Raw genomic sequence first — 24627 nt, 5'->3', positions numbered from 1 at the left:
CAATAATTACACAATGCTCATTCATGGTGCTGAAACCCATAATCAGTCGCACCCAAGCGCCAGCACAGGGTGACAAAACAAAGAAAAACACAAGTAACAAGTGGACATTACACTGTGCTGTCATTTTAATCTGTTTGAGCGGGGCATGTGCGTTAAATGTGTCAAATATTTTAACGTGATTAATTAAAAAAAAATAATTACAGCCCGTTAACGCGATAATTTTGACAGCCCTATAATAAAGTAATCAGTAAAGTAACGAGTTTAATTTTTGAGGCGTAATCAGTAATTCAATAATTTTTACGAGTAATCTGTGACAACACCGCCTCTGGTGAATGAAAACTGTCATTTGGGCCATTTGTTTCCATTAGGACCTGAAAACACAAGAACTATAAAACCAGTCTCAATTTAATAAAAAAATGTACATACATTATATATACATATCCCCCCCTATTTTTTGACACTTCTCCAGCAAAGTGCACATTTTCACCAGTTGCATGCAGCGGTATCATTTACTGTGTGTCTACAACATGCATGCCCATGTTGTCAACTGTTTTTCAACCTTTTGCAACCTGCACGCAAAATGAGAAAAGCATATTTGAGCCATTTTGATTCATGATCGAACCCCTTTATTTTCACTGAGATGAAGTTTTACCTGTCTAGGCTTTCACATAAACACAAAAAGCTGCTGACTTTGTTTTAATTGTGTTGTTATTGCTCATCTACTCATCTTGTTTCCCGCACACAACACACAAGTAGTCCTATTTCGGTGTTTTGAGGAGTGCATCACAGTCATATGAGTTGATCTTAAATCAGAAAGAGGAAATGTGATCTCGGGCTGTGGCTAGTCCAGGACTCCAGAACACTGTGCTTATTGTCAGCACGCCGCTACGGATTACGTTGGCAAACACTGGAGACTTGTAAAGGTTATTTCCTGGGAAAACGATGCAATTAAATGTACACCTCTCAATGGATACCTTGCAATATCTATCTAGGTCATTGGCACTCAGCCTAGGTTTACTAAGGCATGTGAACAAATTAATTTGGAACAGGTAACAATGCGGAGTAACAATTACAACTGAGGATGACAAAGCCTGTCAGCACTCTTTTAGGCGATAATACAAGGAAATTTTGTGTTTTTATGGATCAGCACAAATGGAGTTAAATTAGCTTGAACAGTGACATTTAAAGTATATAAAGCAGGAGCTACCCTTTGACTACAGGTTCCTTCCCAATTCATGTCAATTTGAATTTCATGGTAATACATGGTAAGAACTGATAAAAAATCTCAAGAGTTCATATCCGTATTGTCATGACAAATGATTGATTTTATATTCTAGTGGTGAAAAATAAGAAAATATCATTGGTGAGGTCAGCATTTTAACAGGGGGAAATCACAATTTGTTGCAGCAACTGAGCCATGAGGACATTGCCAACGGGGTATAGAAGGACACAAATTAATGGGTTCTACAGTGTACGACATGTAAATAAAATTTGGAATTGCAACACGTTAATTACGATGAATAACAAAAAAATAACACAATTTTAATGACAAATTTCCAACAGCACAGAACCTTTTCCAGTGCTGTAGTTCCTAAAATACCAATTACACAACCACTTGGAGTGTTCGGCCTTTCAAATAACTTTGTAACAATCTAGTTGCTTTACCAGAAAAAGAAAGATGCACACTTCAAGCCGAATTGTTACTGTTTTTGTTGTTTTATGATTCAAAGGCAATACTGTCCTGTGAGGTAAAAAAAATTCCTAAAATGGCACTTTAACTTTGGTTACGATTGGTTTTGACAAGCAGTAAGAGGCAAAAGGGTAAGATGCAAACTTAGAGTCCAGATTTGAACCCACAGCCATAGAAACATGAGTCAGATGTCCCACCAAATCATTCCTTATCTTACCAAGACATTTAGGACACATCTATGTATCCAACATTTAACAAGAAACATTGACGAACAGTAACCACAGAGGAGAAAGTAGAACTGCGACGTAAAATATTGCCGCATCCAAAGCTAAAGCATAACGACATTTTTAAATCGAATGCCATTGTGATTATTTTGGTCATTTTTTACTTCCATTTATGTCCAGCTCGGATCTTTTACATTCATCAAAAAGTGAGCTAAATTGCCGAATGACACCCATGACACCCATGACATCTGTCATAAGCATTCATTAATGCTCATGGCAGTGTCACGTCATAATTATGAGGGCCTTATGACAGTCTTATGGCACCCCTATCAAATGAACCGTTACTAAATACCATAACTAGCAATTAATGAAACAAATGGAACAATAACTGAAGAAATCATTTGCACAGAACATGAATTTTTATTGTTATTTTCATCTGTAGTGCTGCAATGCATGCTATGAGGCATGTTGAATGACAACAGTGTTGACAGCAGGTGGCAGCAGAGATTGACTGTCTCCCCCAAAGGAGCAGTGATGGCCAAATGAAGCTTTTTGAAGCAATGAAGCTTTGCAGCCAATTGGTTCAAGGCTTCATGGTGGTTTCTTTGTTGTTATGATGCCGGTGTCAAATAAAGTGTTATCAGTCAATATCTTGTGGTATAACTATCCCATAATACAGTGAGGACAGCTGCAGCTTATAGTCCAGTGCGGTTTATCTATGAACAAACGCCATTTTCGTGTCAAATTTGGCGGCGGGCGGCTTATAGTCTGAAAAACACAGTAATATAACATACTTATAGCGCTTGTTTCACTTTTTTGGTGTTATATTTGGCGTTATACTTATATAGCGCTTTTCCACCTTTCAAGGCGCTTTGTTCACTTAGTAACCCAAGCACATTCATATCATTTTCTTAAACAAATAGCCATAGAACTCTCAACCGTGTTCACCTCTTGGACTTCAAGACCACTTAATAGCGCCATAGAGCAAACGAACCACCAGTGAATCAATTGACGTAAAGAATCGTTGCTTCAAGAAGCTGCATTTGGCCATCACTGCTCAATGTAATCCCTCATTTCCCTTCGGAGAGACAGACAACTTCTGCTGCCAGCTGCTGCTAACACTGTTGGCATACAACATACTGCCACTAGTGCCTCATGCCTCCCAGCATGCAATGCGCCGCTGTAAATAACGTTCATAGCTCATGTTCGCTGCGAATTATTTCTTCAGTTACTGTTCCAGTTGTTTCATGAATTGCTAGGTATACTATTTAGTTTGCTTTTATATGATAATTTTAGTTTTGTTCTGAAACCATGAGTCTGAATGCCCTTTGATATAATCACCTGCCATTATTTGTCATTAGTCATGAAGTGCATCTGCTTACATAATGTAAGTGCGAAATATTCCTCCTATCTTCGCTATTGTCGCAAAATAGCTGCTAATCAGATTCAGGTCTGAAATCGCATATATTTGGTCATACGTTACATTTTGAAATGTACTTGATAGGTAAAATGTTCGGGAAGTGTCGCATGAGATTTTTTTTTCCAAAGTATTTTTTTTCCCCTCAAAGCAATTTAGCACCCCCTTCACTAGATGACGTCCCAGGCAACCGCTCAGCTCGCCTATGCCCTGATCACAATACAAACTACCAAACAGGCAGTCGACCAAAGTCCCCAGCTGTACAGAAAAACTGGTCCAGCATAAAAAGTCCTACAAATCCATTTTCGTGCCTAAATCAGCAGCAGAAGTGTATTAAAAATAGTAGAGTACAGTAATTGATTGTATCCGATACATCCATTAAAGGTCACTAAAACACTGTTTTACTGTATGTGCTCTAACAACACTAAGGCCAGATTTAATTTCTTCAGCCACATAAGGCATTTTCAAAGAAACGCCCCTAACTTGTAAAGTTAAAAGGAAAACAGTTCAAGTAAGGTGACACCATGGTGTTCAATAAAAAAGCTGGTTATTATTCCAATCCTGGCTTTCACACACACAGGCAGATACTGTCTCAAGCCTTTCAAAGCACTAATGATATCTTCTATTAATGAGAGATAAACAGAGGAACACATGATCTGGGAAACTCGAGAGGCAGTGGTGTCAAATCCTTGAACGACGACAACACAAAAGTAATGTAACCCGAATCTTTGTAATAGCACCCAAACGATGACCTCATCCATCCAAAGAGGGACACAACGTAGCATTATTCCACAAATGATTGCCAAGCGGGTGCGCATTACTTCACGTTAGAAATACATAATGTGCATATTTTCATTTTCAGAGGCTTATAGGATGTGACATGTGAAAGCTTTTGTCATAATAATGTAAACACATTCAACACAGCTGCATGTCTGACATCACACAACCAAACAGCTGTTGCCTAGCAGAAAACATTCCAATTTTATTATGGGCAGAAAAAGAAAAAGAAAAAAAATCACAATATTAGCGATTTTGTGTTATTTAGCGTTCACATTTTTTAACATTGTGTAATATTTGCAGTTCTACTCCTCCGTCATTCGTGCACCGATCGTCTTGAAACTTACATAAAGTTGTATGAAAACGTATCTGAACCTTTTGGAATTTCTCACATTTTTGCATAAAATCGCCATCAAATGTGATCTGCTCTTTGTCAAAATCACACTGATGAAAAAAAAGCGCTTTAACTAAAACCAGCCAAACAATTATAGATTTTCATATTTTATTGAGGATAGTATGCAAATTACACTGAAGGGGAAAATAATTAAGTGAACCATCACATTTGAATATTTTGTGCCCTCCCCTCCTTTTGACAGCAATAACTTCAACCAGACGCTTCCTGTAGCTGTAGATCAGTCTGGCACATCGATCAGGACTAATCTTGGCCTATTCTTCTCTACAAAACTGCTGTAGTTCAGTCAAATTCCTGGGATGTCTGGCATAAATCACGGTCATGCCACAGCATCTCAATCGGGTTCAAGTCTGGACTTTGACTTGGCCACTCCAGAACGTGTATTTTGTTCTTATGAAATGAAGTTGATTTACCCCTGTGTTTTGGATCATTGTCTTGTTGAAGCATCCATCCTCTTTTTAGCTTCAACTGTTTGAAAAACGGCCTTGGGTTTTTCTGCAAAACATCCTGATAAACTTATGAATTCATTCTTCCATTAATGATCTCAAGTTGTCCAGGCCCTGAGGAAGCAAAACAGCCCCAAATCATGATGCTCCCTTTACCATGCTTCACGGTGGGGATGAGGTGTTGATGTTGGTGAGCTGTTCCTTTTTTCCTCCACACATGACGTTGTGTGTTACTCTAAAACAATTCAAATTTGGTTTCATCAGTCCTCAAAATATTTTGCCAAAACTGCTGTGGAGTGTCCAAGTGCCTTTTTGCAAACATTAAATGAGCTACAATTATTTTTTTCTAAGACAGCAGTGGCTTCCTCTGTGGAGTTCTCCCATGAAAACCATTCTTGGCCATTGTTTTACATACAGCTGATGTGTGCACAAAGATATTGGACTGTGCCAGTGATTTCTGCAAGTCTTTAGCAGACACGCTAGGGTTCTTTTTTACTTCTCTGAGTATTCTGCGCTGAACTCTTGGCGTCATCTTTGGTGGACGGCCACTCCTTGGGAGAGAAGCAACAGTGCCAAACTCTCTCCATTTGTAGACAAGTTCTCTGTCGATTGATGAACATCCAGACTTTTAGAGATGGTTTTGTATCCTTTCCCAGCTTTGTGCAAATCAATAATCCTTGATTGCAGGTTTTCAGACAGACAGCCACGATGCAGATCAGACAATGCTTCTCATCAAGATGATTCTTACCAGGTGTGTGTTTTGTAGTAGGCAGGGCAGCTTCAAACCACTCATCAGCACACGCCTGACTTAAATTGCTTGGTAAAAATTGGTTTCAATTGCTCTTTAAGTCTCCTTACTTATTCATTTTTTCCCCCTTCTGTCATTGTTTGTATGCTATCCTCATTAAAATATGAAAACCTATAAATGTTTCGATGGTTTTAGTTAAAGCAAACTCTGTATTTTCATGTGTGTGATTTTGACGATCAGATCACATTTGAAGGTGATTTTATGCAAAAATGGGAGAAATTTTCATATCACTGTAGCATGGGCCAGTATCATTGATCCCCGGATCCTTAAAGCAACATTAGGTAACCTTTCAGCTTTGGTTGATTTTAGCGACGCCTGTGGACAAAAGCGGTACTGTTTTGCTTTAAGGAAGATTGCGTTTTCCATGAGGACCAGCGCACTCCTGCACAGTGTCATAAAATCATGATCTCCCAGTCGCCTGCAGATGGATTAAATGACATTTCTGTTTCTAGCGGCTGTGTGAGGGCTGAATAGTAATAACGTCACGAATCCAGGCTAAGGAATTTGGCTAAAGAATAGCATATGACGGTTAGCAACTGTGTGGGTAGGTCCCCCACCCCACCTGAACTCGTCAGCGCTGACAAGTTCAGCTGGGGGAGTGACACGCCAGCGAATGAAAGTCGGGCCAATGTTTATTCTTGGGTATCCTTTTATCCCTGGTAGCCTTTTTTTTCCTCCTCGGTCAAAACTTTTTGTCTCTTTGTTGCTCTGCCATCCTTGCAGAATTCACGTGAAAGCATTCGCATCGACTTCTGTCTTTATTATGAAAGAGGGGAAGTAACGTATGGCGTAAAGCAGCCAGCACATTTGTAGTTTTTTTGTGTGGCCAGGTTCCTGCCACCCTCCTCAAAGTTAATTATTGCCTGTGAATTTAGACCACCTCTAGATATTAAAGAGGTGTCATTAAATTAATTGTCTGTCGACATATCATCACAAATGTTATGAAAATATTTTATAAAGGTCAAAAGTTACCTAGTGTTGCTTTAAAGGGACTATAGAAATTTGGTTGTATCGCTATATTTTCTGGCAAAAACTAGAGGTCAATACCGATACAATTAAAAAAAAAAAAAAAAAAAAAAAAAAAATTCAGCCCAGTGCCGATATCTAAAGCCAATTTTATAAGCCGATGTTTGAGGCCATTTAAGCAGATTGATTATGAAAGGCAAATGAAACACTCATTGTATAAATATACTGTATGTATTTCATAACAGTGAACATAAGTTATCCTATTATATCGGCTGAGCTTAAAAAATATCGGCCCGATATATCTGTCGACCTTTATAAGAAAGATTGTTACCCAAACAGTGAACATAAGTTATTCTATTTTATCAGCTCTAAACTGGCTGATGGCCAATCTTCAAAAAAAGTCCATATATCGGCTTGCCGATATATCGGTCGACTTCTGGTAAAAACAATCCGATTTAGTTTGCCTTGATTTTGTGCATTTTTTTGATGCGTGAAAATGATAAATGTGGGACTACATACTAAGATTTTTTTTTGCGGTGAAAATCCCTTGTTTTTGGGTGAACCGTGACTTTTTGGTCAAAATTAAAAGTTTTTGGGACATTTCAGAGTCAGAACAGTGTCAGTCAAAACAAGCTAATTTAGCATTTAACGTTTCCTGCCACCCTCCTCAAAGTTAATTAGTGCCGGTGAAAGCGATGCAGACCAACTCAAGATATAAAACAGGTGTCATTCAACTAGTTGTCAGTCGACATATCATCACAAATGTTATGAAAGTATTTGATAAAGGTTGAAACGTTTCTTAGTGTTGCTTTAATTTTTGATTATTTTTGTATCAGGTATTTGTATCAATTAATTGTGGTTTTATCGTTGCTACAGGCGTGCTCTTTGTCACAGCTTTCAGCCTGTAGTGTGCTGTGGCACACTTGTGCTTTTTTAAATTAATATTAATTCCCTCAAGCCTTCTTTTTTTGCTTCAATCACTCTTTGCAGCTATTGTTGATTGTGTGTTTTCTTAAAAGTACAAAGTACTTTTCTGCCTTTGTTGCTTCAGTGCCTCATGGTTCATAATGTGTATTTCTTAACACAAATTCTTATTCGCCAGTTTACAGTAATGGTAAAAGATAATAAATATATTTTAAAATTTAAAACAGATTAAGATAAAAATAAAGATTAAGAAACCTGTATGGTTAACTTACAAGGGTTATTGTCATTTACTATATGTATTTGGAGCAATAATGGTAAAGACATACACCATTGAAATTAAGTTTGAAAATCAATAAGTGTTCCTGATATGTGTTTATTAGTAGTTATTGTCAGTCAAAAGGTAAGACAACAAATTGTTCGTAATATTTTCAACAGATTTACTGTCTTTACCTTGAGTGTCACCAGACAGAACGTCACTGTTGTTGCAATACACCAGAAGGATGGCTGATCTGAAGTGACAGGATGTGGTAAGCCATTGTGCATTCGAACAATAGCAAGCAGCAAAATAGATGGTATTATATCTGAGGTATGAAGTTGCGTAAGCGTCAGAATAATTGCTTTACTATGCTTTGTAATTAATGTACGAAGACAGCGTTTAAAGAGTGAAATTGGTTTAAACAGTGGTTACATACACTTGTGTATGCAGAGCTGGAATGCAAACGTAAATTATGCAACTGACATGTTATTGAGCTGCTTATATTTCAGTGGGTTAGAAACACAGCACTGTTTTTTGCTCAGTTCTATCAACAAAGCAGTGCCAAAATCGTCGTTATTATGGTTTATGATTTTTCTTGTTGTTCACATTACATTAGTTAGTGTATTAACTTTTGATTATTATTACTATTAGGGCTTTCGTTCATTCCTAGCCTATCTGAGTTAACTTTGGGCACGAGTCAGAGTACTGTGATATGAAAAAGTATCTGAACCTTTCCGAATTTCTCACATTTCTGCATAAAATCACCATCAAATTGGATCTGATCTTTGTCAAAATCACACAGATGAAAGAACAGTGTCTGCTTTCACTAAAACCACCCAAACATTTATAGGTTTTCATATTTTACTGAGGATAGAATGCAAACAATGACAGAAGGGGAAAATGAGTAAGTGAACCCCCTGCCTAAGGAGAATTAAAGAGCAATGGAAACCAATTTTTACCAAACAATTTAAGTCAGGTGTGTGCCCAATAACTGATGAGTGGCTTAAAGCTGCCCTGTCCACTATAAATCACACACCTGGTAAGAATCGTCTTGATGAGAAGCATTGTCTGATGTGCATCATGGCTCAGTCAAAAGACCTGTCTGAAGACCTGCGGTCAAGGATTGTTGATTTATATAAAGCTGGGAGAGGATACAAAACCACAGAAGTCTTATTGATGCTTGTTTAATGTTCACAAAAAGGCACTTGGACTCTCCACAGAAGTTTTGGCAAAATATTTTGTGGACTGATGAAACCAAAGTTGAATTGTTTGGGAATAACATCATGTGTGGAGGAAAAATGGAACAGCTCACCAACATCAACATCTCATCCCCAACGTGAAGCATGGTGAAGGGAGCTTTATGATTTGGGGCTGTTTTGCTGACTCAGGGGCTGGACTACTTGCAATCATTAATGGAAGAATGAATTCAAAAGTTTATCAGGATGTTTTGCAGGAAAACCTGAGCCCTTCTTTCAGTTGAAGCTAAAAAGAGGATGGATGCTGCAACAAGACAATGATCCAAAACACAGAAGTAAATCAACTTCAGAATGGTTTCAGAAGAAAAAAATACACGTTCTGGAGTGGCCAAGTCAAAGTCCAGAATTGTACTCCATTGAGATGCTGTGGCATGACCTAAAGACAGTGATTCATGCTAGACATCACAAGAATATGACTGAACTACAGCAGTTTTGTAGAGAAGAATGGGCCAACATTCATCCTGATCCATGTCCCAGACTGATCTGCAGCTACAGGAAGCGTCTGGTTGAAGTTATTGCTGCCAATGGGGGGGGGGGGGGGGGGGGGGGCTACAAAATATTAAATGTGATGGTTCACTTATTTTTCCCCTTTCTGTCATTGTTTGCATTCTATCCCCATTAAAATATGAAAACCTATAATTGTTTGGGTGGTTTTAGTATATGCAGATATTGTTTTTTCATCTGTGTGATTTTGACAAAGATCAGATTACATTTGATGGTGATTTTATGCTGGAATGTGGGAAAGTTTCAGATACCTTTTCATACCACTGTACATTTTGAACTGGTTACTAGTCAATCATAGGACACACATGAACAAATGACTGCTCACGCTCAGACCTATGGAGAATTTGGTGTGTTCAATCAGACTACCATGCATGTTTTTTGGGATGTGGAGAGGAAACAGGTGTACCCACATAAAGCCCTGCTAAAAAAAAAAAATGCTGAATTGGAGAAAACATTTTTACAAGTGTTTTAGTAGGATTGTTCCGATCATGTTTTTTTGCTCCCGATCCGATCCCGATCGTTTTAGTTTGAGTATCTGCCGGTCCCGATATTTCCCGATCCGATTCCTTTTTTTTTTTGCTCCTGATTCAATTCCAATCATTCCCGATAATTTTTACCGATCATATACATTTTGGCAATGCATTAAGAAAAAAATGAATAAAACTCGGACGAATATATACATTCAACATACAGTACATAAGTACTATATTTGTTTATTATGACAATAAATCCTCAAGATGGCATTTACATTATTAACATTCTTTCTGTGAGAGGGATCCACGGATAGAAAGACTTTTAATTCTTAAAGGATAAATGTGACTTTGTATATTGTGACTAAATATTGCCATCTAGTGTATTTGTTGAGCTTTCAGTAAATGATAATGTAGCCATTTAACTGTTCTGCCCAAATGCATGATGGGAATTGCAACCATGACTGTGCATAGTGGCACCAATTGATATATCTTCTCTGTGTTGGGAAATAACATAGGGTGTTAAGAAAAAGATCAACTTCTACATTACTTCTCCACATTGCTTCCCATGTTATTTCTAATTGTTGAGAGAGGGATTTTAAGGCTTTAGCTAATTAAAAAAAGGCTCCAAAGGCTGCCAAAATGCACTCTACTCATTTTACGCTGCCTTTTAGCTCTAAATATAGGTAAAATGGCGCCCTTATAGGTTGAATGCGACAATGCAAGAGTGGGTCGTGCAGCGCATGCGTTAATGGCGTTAAATATTTTAACGTGATTCATTTTTTAAAAAAATAATTAACGCCATTAACGCGATAAATTTGATAGCCCTACTTTAAGCCAAAACTAAATACTCTGGATGAGTGTAAGACATATTGTCTGTAACGTTAAATACAATTAGAAAACAATTTAATTAAAAAATATATATATATATATTTAAAAAAGGCATGTCCGATATTTTTTTGCCGATTCCGATACTTTGAAAATGACGTGATCGGACCCGATCGATCGGGACATCTTTAGTTATTAGTACTGCTTTGATATAAATAATCCATATTATGTGTTTCCATTGCATTGATTGCAGGGGCTATGTGATCGATAAAATTAAAGTTAGATTAAAGATACAGTATCTCGGACTCGATGTGCAGTATCTCCAAATTCTCATTGAGCACTGGTTATATTTAATGAGTTAATTGAGCAAATCAAAAAGATGTTTGGTGTTACAAGTCATTGTTCACTGCGTAACTGACTTAACAGGTTTGTAGTTTTGCCCACTTGTTGTTTGTGTTCGGTTGTGTCATCAAGTAAGGTTGCCAATGGAATAAAAGGACCTTTTTAGAGTAATCAAGTGCACGCCTATTTGTGCACACCTATTTGGTGTACTTGGCAAATTGTCAAGCCATTGTATAATGATTTTCTTTTCTTAAAGTTTGGCATTTGGTTATTGTAGCATAAGAGAGTGAGTAAGAGTAAACCCTTTGTCATATTTGTAGCGAGTTTCCTACCGTCCTTCGTATGATGTCACCTACTTTACAGTACAGAGCCCAAACAGTTTTTCGGCTGTTAAAGGTGGGTGTAGCATGATGTAAAACCTACTTAGTTGCAGTTCGGCATTTGCTAATTCTGCAATTTGTGGATTTATTTGTTTATTTTTAAGAAACTTTTACTCTGCTATTATCTGAAAGGCAATGGTGCCCTATTATCCCAAGTAGCATTGCTGAAGTGTGTTGTGGAGCTCTATTAAAATTAGGGGTGGGAGCTAGGGTTGTTCCGATCATGTTTTTTTGCTCCCGATCCGATCCCGATCGTTTTAGTTTGAGTATCTGCCGATCCCGATATTTCCCGATCCGACTGCTTTTTTTTTGTGCTCTCGATTCAATTCCAATCATTCCCGATAATTTTTCCCGATCATATACATTTTGGCAATGCATTAAGAAAAAGAATAAAACTCGGACGAACATATACATTCAACATACAGTACATAAGTACTGTATTTGTTTATTATGACAATAAATCCTCAAGATGGCATTTACATTATTAACATTCTTTCTGTGAGAGGGATCCACGGATAGAAAGACTTGTAATTCTTAAAGGATAAATGTGACTTTGTATATTGTGACTAAATATTGCCATCTAGTGTATTTGTTGCGCTTTCAGTAAATGATACTGTAGCCATCTGTTCTGCCCAAATGCATGATGGGAAGTGCACCCATGACTGTGCGTAGTGGTACCAATTGATATATCTTCTCTGCGTTGGGAAATAACATAGGGTGTTAAGAAAAAGATCAATTTTTACCTTTCTTCCCCACATTGCTCCCCACGATGTTTCTAATCATAGGGAGAGGGATTGTAAGGCTCTAGCCAATTAAAAGAAGGCTTCAAAGACTGCCAAAATTCACCCTACTTATATTATGCTGCCTTTTAGCTCTATATATAGGTAAAACAGCATCATTACAAATTGAACGCGACAACGCGTGAGTGGGCTGTGCATTATTGCGTTAAATATTTTAACGTGATAAATTTAAAAAAAAATTAATTACCGCCGTTAACGGGATAAATTTGATAACCCTACCCTAAGCCTAAATTAAAGACTCTGGATGAGTGTAACATGTTATGTCTGGAACGTTAAATACAATTATAAAACGATTTATTTAAAAAATATACAGTATATATATTAAAAAAAGGCATGTCCGATATTTTTTTGCCGATTCCGATCCTTTGAAAATGACTTGATCGGACCCGATCGATCCCGATCGGACATCTCTAGTGGGAACCTCTTGGTACCTCAGGATACGATACGATTTCCGATATGAAGGTCACGATAAAGATGATATCACAATATAGCAATACAGCGATTATCGATACATTGGTCAGGAAATCATTCTACAAAACAATTAATAAACATAAAAACAAGCTATCTTCATCCTTCTGCTTTATGTTTACGTCCAATCCATTTGAACTGGGAGGGTGGCAGCAAATGAACCCCTCCCACTTCAAGCAGACCCCTCCCACTTCTATAGCCATGAGTGGCAGCCAATTAATGCCAGGCAGAGTCATTTTGCTGCAACCCCCCATGCAGCCTGATTTAGAATTCCCCTCAAGAATGATGGGGAAACAAAAAAATGCTCATTGTCAACTTATTATTGTAAATATTCTTGTAAGTTAATTTTATGGCTGACACTGCGTTTTGAGGTCATCAACATGTTGTGCCCCTCTGCAAACTCCGCCTATGACCGAGACCCACGATTTTTGAGTGGACCAGAGTTCGGTTGTTTGAGAAAAAGAACTCTGGTCTGTTTAAAACAGACCAAAGAGCTGCCTTACTATAACAAACATTCACATGACTATAACTGAAAGTGAATTGAGCCATTTTTTAAAACCATTTTGTTGGACCCAGACTGACCCTGCAGATCACAAGGTTTAGCATTGTGCAGTTCAATTGTCTAAGGAGAAAATGGTGGCTCGATGATGTTAGAAAACACTGTCATCTTAACAACCCGTCCTTCCAGTCATGAGGTCAACTTTGGCCCAGATAATTGCAGAGATATGTTCAAGTAAATTGAATTTCATGGCAGTTCTTCCAAATTGAACGATAAACGTTTGACACTGAGTATTACGTTTTTCCATCCGGTAGGTTTGGTAGCTTGTTGCTTCATGTGAAAGCTAAATTTAATTACAGTTAACCTAATATGACCTGAAGGGAATTGTTTTGGTGATTCCTTAGGCTAAATGCTAAAGAAGCTAAAAAAAAACAAGTTCTTGATATAGCAGTAGTATTTTTTTATGCAATATTGAATTGTGTAATAAAAGCCGAAATCATATCATGATCGGCCTGTTGTTGTTGTAATGCAGAATTCCAGTCTAGGGGGCGACAGAAGCTACACACTTAAAATGGGCTGAGTCTCCAACAAAAATTTCCAAGAAAAATCTGAAAGCGAAGAAGAGAGTACAGTGGTGCCTCGCCATACGATCGCATTGGCATCCGATCCTTTCAACATCCGACGTTAAATTTGACTCGACGTATGACAACATGTGAGAAGTTTGCCGTTTTATGACAGCGTCGCAATTTCCTTGTTTTCCCGCATGACGGACGCATGGGGGATTTTCTTGTGAGAGAAATTAGCATGGGTCCCAAGAAGGTTTGTGCAAGTGGTCAAAAAATAACTAAGATGACGATTGTCATTGAAATTAAGATGGAAAAATATGAGTATGGTTTGCATCAGTGAACTGGCTCGACAATAAGGCCGGAATATGTCTATGATCTCGACGGTCCTCCTCCTACTTCAGTTCGCCATACTTTATAACATAAGGTCACAGTTATTATTATTGTAACATCGGCAAGCGAGGGTGGACCCAAAAGCAGGGAAACGGGGAGGCGAGGCAAGGTGGAGATGAACTCAAAATGGTTTTAATGATAAACAAAAGTCTGGGAACCAAACTTACTTTGAGACAAATCAACATGAGGGCGTCGACAGTGATATCAACATACGGAAAGACAATGACCGAACAAGAACACAGCACATTGGGAACTTAAAAACAGACATGGGGTAATGAGACAATTAGACACAATTGGTTGATACAAAAGGCAGCGGATTGGTCCAGACACAAGGAGCAGGCCTCAAGAGGTGAAATCAATGGGTAGTCACATAGACAAGAAACACTAGGGCACAAACTGAACACAACTTTACTCAAGCCATGACATCGCCAGCTTCATCAGGTTTCTTAATCATTTATTTGACAACTTTTGCAACACAACACGTCTCCTGCCCACCGTAGTTGACGCCAACAACAAAATTAAAACAAAATAAAAACACTACCTGCACCTCTGTAACCTTGTTGTCAGTCACACGATGCGTTCAGGAACAGCATGCAAAACACAACTACAGCAAACCCTTGTTTTTCACGGTTAATTTGGGACCAGAACCCGCTGCGATAAGTAAAAAAACCGCAAAGTCGTGGTTTAGATTTAGCATTGGAAAGAGATACATATAAGACATGTTTAATTTAAAGAAGAAATACAAAAAAAAAATATCCACTTTTCAATTTGGTCATTGTAGTTACAGGACCTTTTGTAATACTACATTTTAAGACCCATATCCACATGCCTCTGTCTGTTGCCATGACGACTCTCTGTTCGCCATTAAAAAGAAAGACGATTTTTTTCATGGACTTAGGCAGCTTATAGAGCCACAAAATTTGGCACACTTGGTTGAATTGGCCCAAAAACACGATAAATGAGGGAATACAGAGAAACATTTTTTTCCACTGTATTCCCGCTTTATTACGAAAACCATGAAAAACAAGGGAATACAGCGAAAAAAAAATCTTCACTATACTAGTATTCCCACGTTTTTCGCAGAAATGCGGGGGAATACAGTGAAAAAAAATTTCACTGTATTCCCCCGCATTTCCACAAAAAAACGTGAAAACCACAAAAAAACAGGAATACAGCGAAAAGGATTTCATTATATTCCCCTGCTTTTCCGGCAAAAAAAAAAATTTCACTGTATTCCCCCGCTTTCCACGAAAAAAATTCACTGTATTCCCCCGCTTTCCAGTGAAAACTGCGAAAAACGAGGGAATACAGCAAAAAAAAATTCACTGTATTCCCCTGCATTTCCACGAAAAGCGCGAAAAACGAGGGAATACAGCGAGAAAAAAATACGCGTTTTCCCCCCGCTTTGCCGCGAAAAAATTTTTTCATTGTATTCCCCCGCTTTCCCGCGAAAAGCGCGAAAACCACAAAAAAACAGGAATACCGCGAAAAAAATTTCATTATATTCCCCTGCTTTTCCGCAAAAAACGTGAAACCCACAAAAAAATGAAGGAATACAGTGAAAAAAATGTAATTGTATTTTTCCACTTTTCCGCGAAAAACGAGGAAAAACAGCGGGGGAAAAAAATCTCTGTATTCCCCCGCTTTCCCGCGGGAAAAAAATATTTCACTGTATTTCCCCGCTTTCCTGCGAAAAACGAGGGAATACAGCGAAAACAATTTCACTGTATTCCCCCGCATTTCCGCGAAAAACGAGGGAATACAGCGAAAATTTAAATGTATTCCCCCGCTTTTCCGCGAATAACGAGGAAAAACAGCAAAAAAAATGCCACTGTATTCCCCGCTGTCCTGCAAAAGACGAGGGAATACAGCATAAAAAATCTTCATTATATTCCCCCGCTTTTCCGCTAAAACTGCGAAAAATGACGGAATACAGCGAAAAAAAAATTCACTGACCAATTTATTCCCTCATTTTTTGCAGTTTTCACGGTTTCACGGTTTTTGTGGAAATACGGGGTAATACAGGGGAATTTTTTCCCCCTGTATTCCTTCGTTTTTTGCGGAAAAGTGGGGGAATATAGTGAATGTTTTTTCGCTGAATTCATTCGTTTTTCGCGGTTTTGGCGGGAAAGCGAGGAAATACATTTTTTTCCCGCTGTACTCCCTCGTTTTTCGCGATTTTCGTGAAAAACGCGAACACCCTGAAAAGCGGGGGAATAAAAAAACGAGGGAATAATGCGGGGAAAAAAAAACACTGTATTCCCCGGCTTTTCGCTGTTTTCGTCCGAGTTGCGCCAAACTATGAGGGCCCGTTCAGTCCTGCTTGCAGGCTTAGTTACTATTTGTAACTGTTCAAGCAGTATTAAGAATTTAGCGTAGGTTTTTTTTTGGCTGTGGAACGAATGAATGGAATTATAACGTATTCTTATGGGAAAATCCCGCTCGACATACCACCATTTCGACTTACAAACCTGATCCTGAAACAAATTAAATTCGTATGTAGAGGTAACACTGTCTAGTCATGAAATACATGGGTAGGACTTTAAGGTGGAGTTTTGTGGCCTGCACTGTAGGTAGGGCTACTCCTCTTTGAGTCACAGGAAGCTAGTAGGAATGGGAGGAATGCAGTCAGGCAATACGTTGATGGAGGGAGCAGCGCTTGAAGGGCAGATTGCCAGAAAGTTTGACGGAAGAAAACGGAGTGGTTAAGAAGATGATAATAAATATAGCTTCATTAATAACAGTCATACTCTTCAACTAAAGACTATTTAATTGGTGCCTATTTAAACTTTGAGTGGATGATAATATATAAGAAAGTCGTACATGCAAATGACACCATAACAAGACTTATAGATTAATAGTTTTCTTTCATACTGTGGCGGTGAAAACACTTCTTGAAGGGTAGACCACGTGTTCAGGAAACCAAGCCGAGCGAGGGACTGCATGGTAATGCTGAGGCAAGAAGGTAGCAATCGCTGCACAGTGGTAGGGTAGCCTCAAAAAGGCTCTCCATTCCCAATGGCAAAACAAAGTCAAGCCACTTCAGGGGTAGATAGCATTTGGTGTAAACTCTGCAAACTGACTATGACGATGGAAAGTCCATTACAATGCTGTTTGCTTGAACCTCTGACATTACAACTTCATGCACCTCTTTAAAAAGGTATGCAATGCAGCAACGGAAACACTCAAGTGTCAAAATGAACTAATATTTGATGGCAAGCTAGTTGATTGATAAGTCAAACCGAATTTGGTGAATCACGATTAAATATGAGAAGCAGTCCAAGCTTCACAGGGCAAATATAATGGAGAAAATCATCTCCAAGAATATATGTATATACTGTATATATATTACTGTACTGTGCTATTATCCCCTTTGAGGATAGGATGATTGTGTAAACAGAGATGAATGTGGAAAGGGTACAAATATATCTATGACATTTATGATATGTCCAAGTTTCCTTCACTGGACAGAAAAAAAAAGATCCACAAATATTTAGTTCAACGACTTCCACCATGACAAAATCCTTCTGACAGTCAATCCCAGTGCAATTAGACCTTCCTTGGCAGTCTCACTCAAATGAGATCAGATTCCTGAAAAGAAGCTTTTTTCCAGCAGGGGGTGGTACTTGAATAAGTAGCATATTTTGCTACCTAAACATACATTGGGAATATTTTGTGTCATATACAGCAGACCAAGCGGAATCACGAAAAGGGAATTTCTGCGAATAATTTAAACCATCCTTATTAGCACATTATTTGTGATTGAAGTTTGATTTGCTACTATAAACAGTGTTGGGATGATGGATCACAAGGAGGAAAGACTGGCACTTCAATTTCATTAAAGAAGAGCTTTAAAGACAACCAATAGGGCATTTTAACAAATGTAACTTTAGAAATTTTGTCCCTGAATACATCCCAGCCATCCCCAATGAGCAACGCCCACAAGAGCAAAGTGTCTGGCCCTCTTACTTGTTCCATTGGCATTTACGTAATAAAGAAGTTTAAAGAGGAACGGAATACAGTATATGTAATCGTGTTAAGTTATTTGGGTTAGTGATGGGAATTCCGGCTCTTTCTTTTGGCTCGGCTCACTAAAAAGAGCCGGGTTTTTTTTTTGGTTGCTTAAATTAATTTACTACCAAAAATAATGTGACTTTATGTGTAAAACGAATTACTAATGTAAAAAATATACAGTATATCAAATATTTATTATGTATATGGCTTTATTTATATTCGTCCGAACATATTCAACATGGAGTGCTACAAAAAAGAAATTATAAAGTACAAAAAACAAAGACCCATCTCAAAACAAGGTCAACAAAAAGTTCCAATCTCTGATTGTGTATATTTTAGGGCTGTCAAAATTATCGCGTTAACGGGTGGTAATTAATTTTTTAAATTAATCACGTTATAATATTTGACGCAATTAACGCACATGCCCTGCTGAAACAGATTAAAATGACAGCAGTGTCATGTACACTTGTTACTTGTGTTTTTGTCTACCTCTGCTGGCGCTTGGGTGCGACTGATTTTATGCACCATGAGCATTGTGTAATTATTGACATCAACAATGGCGAGCTTCTAGTTTATTTTTTGATTGACAATTTTACAAATTTTATTAAAACGAAAACATTAAGAGTGGTTTTAATATAAAATTACTATAACTTGTACTCAAATTTATCTTTTAAGAATTACAAGTCTTTCTATCCGTGGATCCCTTTAACAGAAAGAATGTCAATAATGTTAATGCCATCTGGTAGATTTATTGTTATAATAAACAAATACCGTACTCATTAACAGTATGTTGAATATATAACCGTCTTCTTTGTGTCTTCTTCCCATTCCAACAATAATTTACAGAAAAGTATTGCATATTTTATAGATGGTTTGAATTGCGATTAATTACGATTAATTCATTTTTAAGCTGTGATTAACTCGATTAAAAATTTTAATCGTTTGACGGCCCTAGTATATTTATAAGCTTTTAACTATTTACAGTAAACAACATAAGAAAGCTTTGATTACCACACAACAAATTATAAATTAAAATTTGTAAAACAAAAAGAAAAAAGCAGCATCCAGGTAAAAGTTTTAGCTAGTCTTTAGCGAAGATTGGCATTGAGAAAAACCATATCATAACCATATATTAGCTAAGTATATTAAATATTTATTTTATATATAGATTAGTACATATCTAACCCCTCTCCCTTCTCCTCACTTCAGTGTGTGTGTGTGCAACCTTCCCCTCCCTCTTCTACCACGGATCTTGACCAATCACGTGCGGCTTTAACCGAAGGGGGGGGGAAAAAACAGGAGAAAAAAAAAATAGGAGCCGGCTCCCGTCGTTCTCTTCAAAGAGCCGGTTCTCAGAGCTGGTTCGTTCGCGAACGACACATCACTAATTTGGGTGCATTCCGAACAATGTAACCGTGTTTTGTTACAGCTAGAAAAAAAATACTAATTTTTTTCAAAAGTAAAAAGGTACAACCCAACCACAACTGTGGGGAACACTCAGTCATCAGTGCGTCATTCCTTGAGGCAGTGTTGTTTTTGTCAACGAACAATTTTTCGTGACGATGACGAGCTAAAAACGTGTCTTGGGAAACTAAAACATAACGAGATGAATGCCAGTTGTCGTCTAACTAGACAAAAAAGATGTAAATTCGCCATAGTTTAGTCATAAGTTGTGTGGCATTATCTTACCGTATGTGTAGTTAGCAAGCAACCTAGCAGTGTTTGGTTGTGTCACTCATGTGACGTGCTCTGCCTTCCCCCCACCCTACACACACGCTCTTACTCACGAGCCAGTGAGTAAGCTTGTGCCCACTCCAAGCCCCTTTTGCGAAACACGTGTGTCAAGTTTTGCTTTCTTATCTTTGCTAGATATGCTAAGTTGCTTTAGCCTTTAAAGGTCTGTGTTGAGTGCTCATCAGACAATGCGTAACTTGTAGCGTTAGCATTAGCATTTAGTGTGGTAAGTGTCATCTTAAACGCTTCGAAAACTTTTTACATATAGTGTGTGGCGTCCAGGTGAGTTTAATCAATTGAAAATAAGTTGCTGTTTTCCTGCTAAGTGTGTATTATCATCACGAAGATGGCGATGTCTTTGTAGACTCTGCAATTGTGTGCTCGTCTGTCAATGTTCATTCGAAAATGTTGGAAACCTTTGATTGATTGATTTATTCATGGACTAAAACTTTTGAAGTTTATAGACGAAAACATTTTAAGTAGGGCTGTCAAACGATTAAAATTTTTAATCGAGTTAATTACAGCTTAAAAATTAATTAATCGTAATTAATCGCAATTCAAACCATCTATAAAATATGCCATATTTTTCTGTAAATTATATATATATTCTGTAAAATAAATTGTTGGAATGGAAAGATAAGACACAAGATGGATATATACATTCAACAACATACGGTACATAAGGACTGTAGTGGGCATTTCACTCTACTGTCATTTAAATCTGTCTATGCTCACCTCTGGAACAAGTTACCCGAACGTCTGAAGTATGCTCAAACTGTTAACTCTTTTAAATCAGGGCTAAAAACGCTTTTGTTTAGCACTGCATATCTATAACTGTCTATATATTTCAATCTACCTGCGTTCTATTCCTCTTGTTTTTATCTCCATTGCTGATTTCAATTATTATTAGTAGTAGTAGTTTTTGTTTTATTTTTATTTTATTTATTTATTTATATTCTGTGATTAAATGCGATCTTTTGTCTTCGTTTCTACGTTGTGTTAATTTAAATGTGATTTTTATGATCTTCATGTGACGTAAAGCACTTTGAATTGCCTTGTGTTGAATTGTGCTATATAAATAAATTTGCCTTGCCTTGCCTATGCTATCCTCAGTCCGAAGCATCTACTTTTTCCAAAGCTAGACAGCTAGTGAACGACGCCTTAATAATCAGACTTCTTCCTTTTTCATCTGATTTATTAATAAAATGGCCTCAAACCATTGTCCTCTTTAGACCGTCGTAAAACTACAAAAAAAAGTACACAAGCATTAGCAACAACGTTAGCTTAGCACGCTATACAGGTTCACTAAACTTAAACAAAAAGCGTCTCATACAAAAAATATAACATTTCGCTTACTAACATAATATGTACATTCCTTACAACAACCATACTTACGGACAAATCTTGTCCAAGGATCATATAAGCACAACATTACAACGTAGGCGTCAGCCCGAGACGTCGTGCAGCCATATTGAACTGGAAAGAAAACAATAAACCATGTCGCAAAGCGACCACAAGAGTTTGCTGTTAGACAGCACAAAAAGCCTTGCTGTAAAACTTACCAAAAGGCAGAATATTGTCTGAGCGGGACATGTGCGTTAATTGCGTCAAATATTTTAACGTGATTAATTAAAAAAATTAATTACCGCCTGTTAACGCGATCATTTTGACAGCCCTAATTCTAAGTAATTGTTGACTAAAACAAGGAAATTTGAGTTCTCCTTGACTAAAACTAGATGAAGACCAACACATTTTGAAATGACTAAAACAGGGTTGCCACCTTTCAGAAATAAGAAATACGGAACGCCCCCCTCACGCCCAAAGCTGTACAGGCAGAGAAAGAAAAGGACATTCCCAAAACTCCTAAAATGCATAGAAATGTATCTATTCCAATACATTCTGTATTAGTCCAATACGGAACGCAACATTTAATTCCCAATTTCCGATCGTTCCTTTTTTCAAGGGGCAGGTGGCATCCCTAGACTAAAATGTAACTAACACTAAAAAGTATTTTTGTCCAAAAGACTAAGACGAAAATGAAAAGCTGCCGAAAACAACACTGCCTTGAGGAAATTATGCTAAAATCACCGAAACACTTGATTTCCCATGACGTTCCCTGTAGAATCAAATTGGTGGTGAGAAACGTATACATGCTAACCTCAACAGTGGTTATAAATTGGAACTTAGTAACAAGTTGGCTCGCCACAGAACATCTTCCTAACATCAGCTGTTTCACATTAATATTAGAATTACACCATCGAAGCCCTTTTTAAAGGTGTGTGATGTGGCGTTATAGAAAGACGCTGAAAGATACTACAAAAGAACATTTTCACCTACATTGCACATTTTTGCAATATTTTCTTTAAAGAGTACATTGTACCAATATAATTCTAGTCTTTGAAATCAGAAAACTTATCAAAGAAGATAGTTAAATGTTACTTGTTTAAGACATTTGTATCGACTTTAAGTATACTTTCCTTAGGTAATCTTCACAAAATACTTTAAACTCCAGTCCTACCTGATTTAAACTGCTTCCACCTGGCATTTGAAACCAGACAAACAGACCATTCACCTGAATTAAGCAGTGTTCAGACTGCAGGCGTATGTCATTTCATTCGGATTTCTCCTCAAATCTGATTTTTGGGGCTGACTATTTTTAGCAAGTGTCTGGGACACTTTATTGACACACCTGACCAGTGTTGTTAATCTTACTGAAAAAAAGTAATTAATTATAGTTACAAATTACTTCTCCCAAAAAGTAATTGCGTTAGTAACTCAATTACCTGAATGTAAGAGTAATTAGTTACTTGGCAAAGTAATTGGTGATAATTACTTTTTTTTTTTCCCCTCAAAAAAACACTGGCCACACTATGTGAAGTTTTTTGTGAAGGTTTTTGGTACAATTGGCCCGAGCCCAATTCTTTACCCTAATTTACTCTTTACCCTGGATCAACTGTTAAAAGTTGTTAGAATTGCTCCCATTATTGCATTAGTTCCCTTCTCTCTACTTTCGACATATGAAAGTTTTAAAACTGTTTCATCATTTAAAGATAGATTCAAGTCAAGATTTTGCCGATTTAGAAGTATTTTATATAAAAAGTTACTTAGGTTCGCTAGGAAGGTTCTCTACAACAGAGCCGTCCTAAAAAGTATACTGCTTCAAGATGGCGGCTGTCTACTAACGCATTTAGTGCAATGTCTGTCATTTTGCATCTAGTTATATCTATATACAGTACATGTGATATCTACCATGTCTACCATATCTACCATAACATGCGGGTGTAGTTTGTAGGCTATCGGCTACAACATGTATTATTGGAGCTACCTAGCATCGCGTCTGCTCGGCGTCACAACTTTCTTGCCTCTCCCCACTCCTGCTCTGCTCTGTCGTCTCGGTGAGTCCGTCTCCCTCAGACTTTTCAACCAGTATAGTAACGCATAGTAACGCATGCCTTTCCGTCCTCAGTAACGGTAACGGCGTTGCCACGATGAGAAAAGTAATTAATTAGATTACCCACTACTGAAAAAAATAACGCCGTTAGTAACGCCGTTATATTGTAACGCCGTTATTAACAACACTGCACCTGACAGGTTGCTGTGGCAGAGAAGGTGTCATCCAGGATAGTGACGTCGCAAACACTCACTCCTATTTGAGCTGTTCAGACTGAGAAGTACTGTATCTTGTCCATATCTGGTTTCAATCTGTTTCGCAAAAATCAGATTTCTGTGCTTTGTGACTGTTCAGAAAAAGCTATACAGTTTCAACCTGAAAAATCAGATTTTGGCTGCTAGTCTGAAAAAGGCCTTAGTTTTGAACTTTGGCTAAGACACATCCTGTTCTTTTTCTTTCCCCTAATCATTTCTATATAAAAGTAGTACAGTACTATAGTGGCAATATAACATCATAGCAAAATTGGAGTATGTTGTCAACCTTTTTTTTTTGACTGAAATGCCATCCCTTGCGTGAAATTGAGGCAAAATACGAAACTCCACTAAAATGAAATGATCAGTGATGCTGTTGATTTGATTCTTAACATTTAAACAAGAACAACAAGATACAGGTAGTCCCTGATTTACGAACAATTTCCGTTCCTGCGCTGGCGATGTCACCCAGATGTAATCCGCGTAATTCGGAATAACGATTTAAATACCTCAGAACACCCGCTAAATTAAAAAAAAAAAAAATCCAAAAACATGTATTGTACGTCATTGTACTGTCCTCGCCAAGATGTTGGAGCTAAGTCCTAGCTAGACAGCTAACACTTGCAGAATGAAACTAAAATAAAATTAAATCAAATCGGTCTTCAATAACAGCAATTCAAATTTGTGTTTACAAGTAGCTGCTGACACAGCAATAACAAACGATTAGCATGTATCAGTTAGCGTCCGCAAGACTGTCACCTCCTCACTCGGCTGCTTCCTCATGTGTGCGTCACTGCCATGTGTGGGGTGTGTG

At 37.7% G+C, this 24627-nt stretch overlaps 1 protein-coding gene across 2 annotated transcripts in view; it reads right to left on the bottom strand.

Annotated features, from left to right (window-relative positions):
- Positions 1 to 24627, bottom strand: part of LOC130921718 (histone deacetylase 7-like) — a 114728-nt gene that overhangs the window by 87974 nt on the left and 2127 nt on the right. The window contains exon 2 of one of the 2 annotated variants that reach the window (XM_057845943.1): positions 8115 to 8173. The exons of the other annotated variant lie outside the window; for it this stretch is intronic. The gene's annotated coding sequence lies outside the window, so the exon portion shown is untranslated. The remainder of the gene's footprint in view (positions 1 to 8114; positions 8174 to 24627) is intronic. 2 annotated transcript variants of the gene reach the window in all.

The sequence above is a fragment of the Corythoichthys intestinalis genome, chromosome 9, assembly GCF_030265065.1.
Source record: "Corythoichthys intestinalis isolate RoL2023-P3 chromosome 9, ASM3026506v1, whole genome shotgun sequence".
In the NCBI taxonomy this organism is placed as follows: Eukaryota; Metazoa; Chordata; class Actinopteri; order Syngnathiformes; family Syngnathidae; genus Corythoichthys; species Corythoichthys intestinalis.
This window is presented reverse-complemented; position numbering and strand designations above follow the sequence as displayed.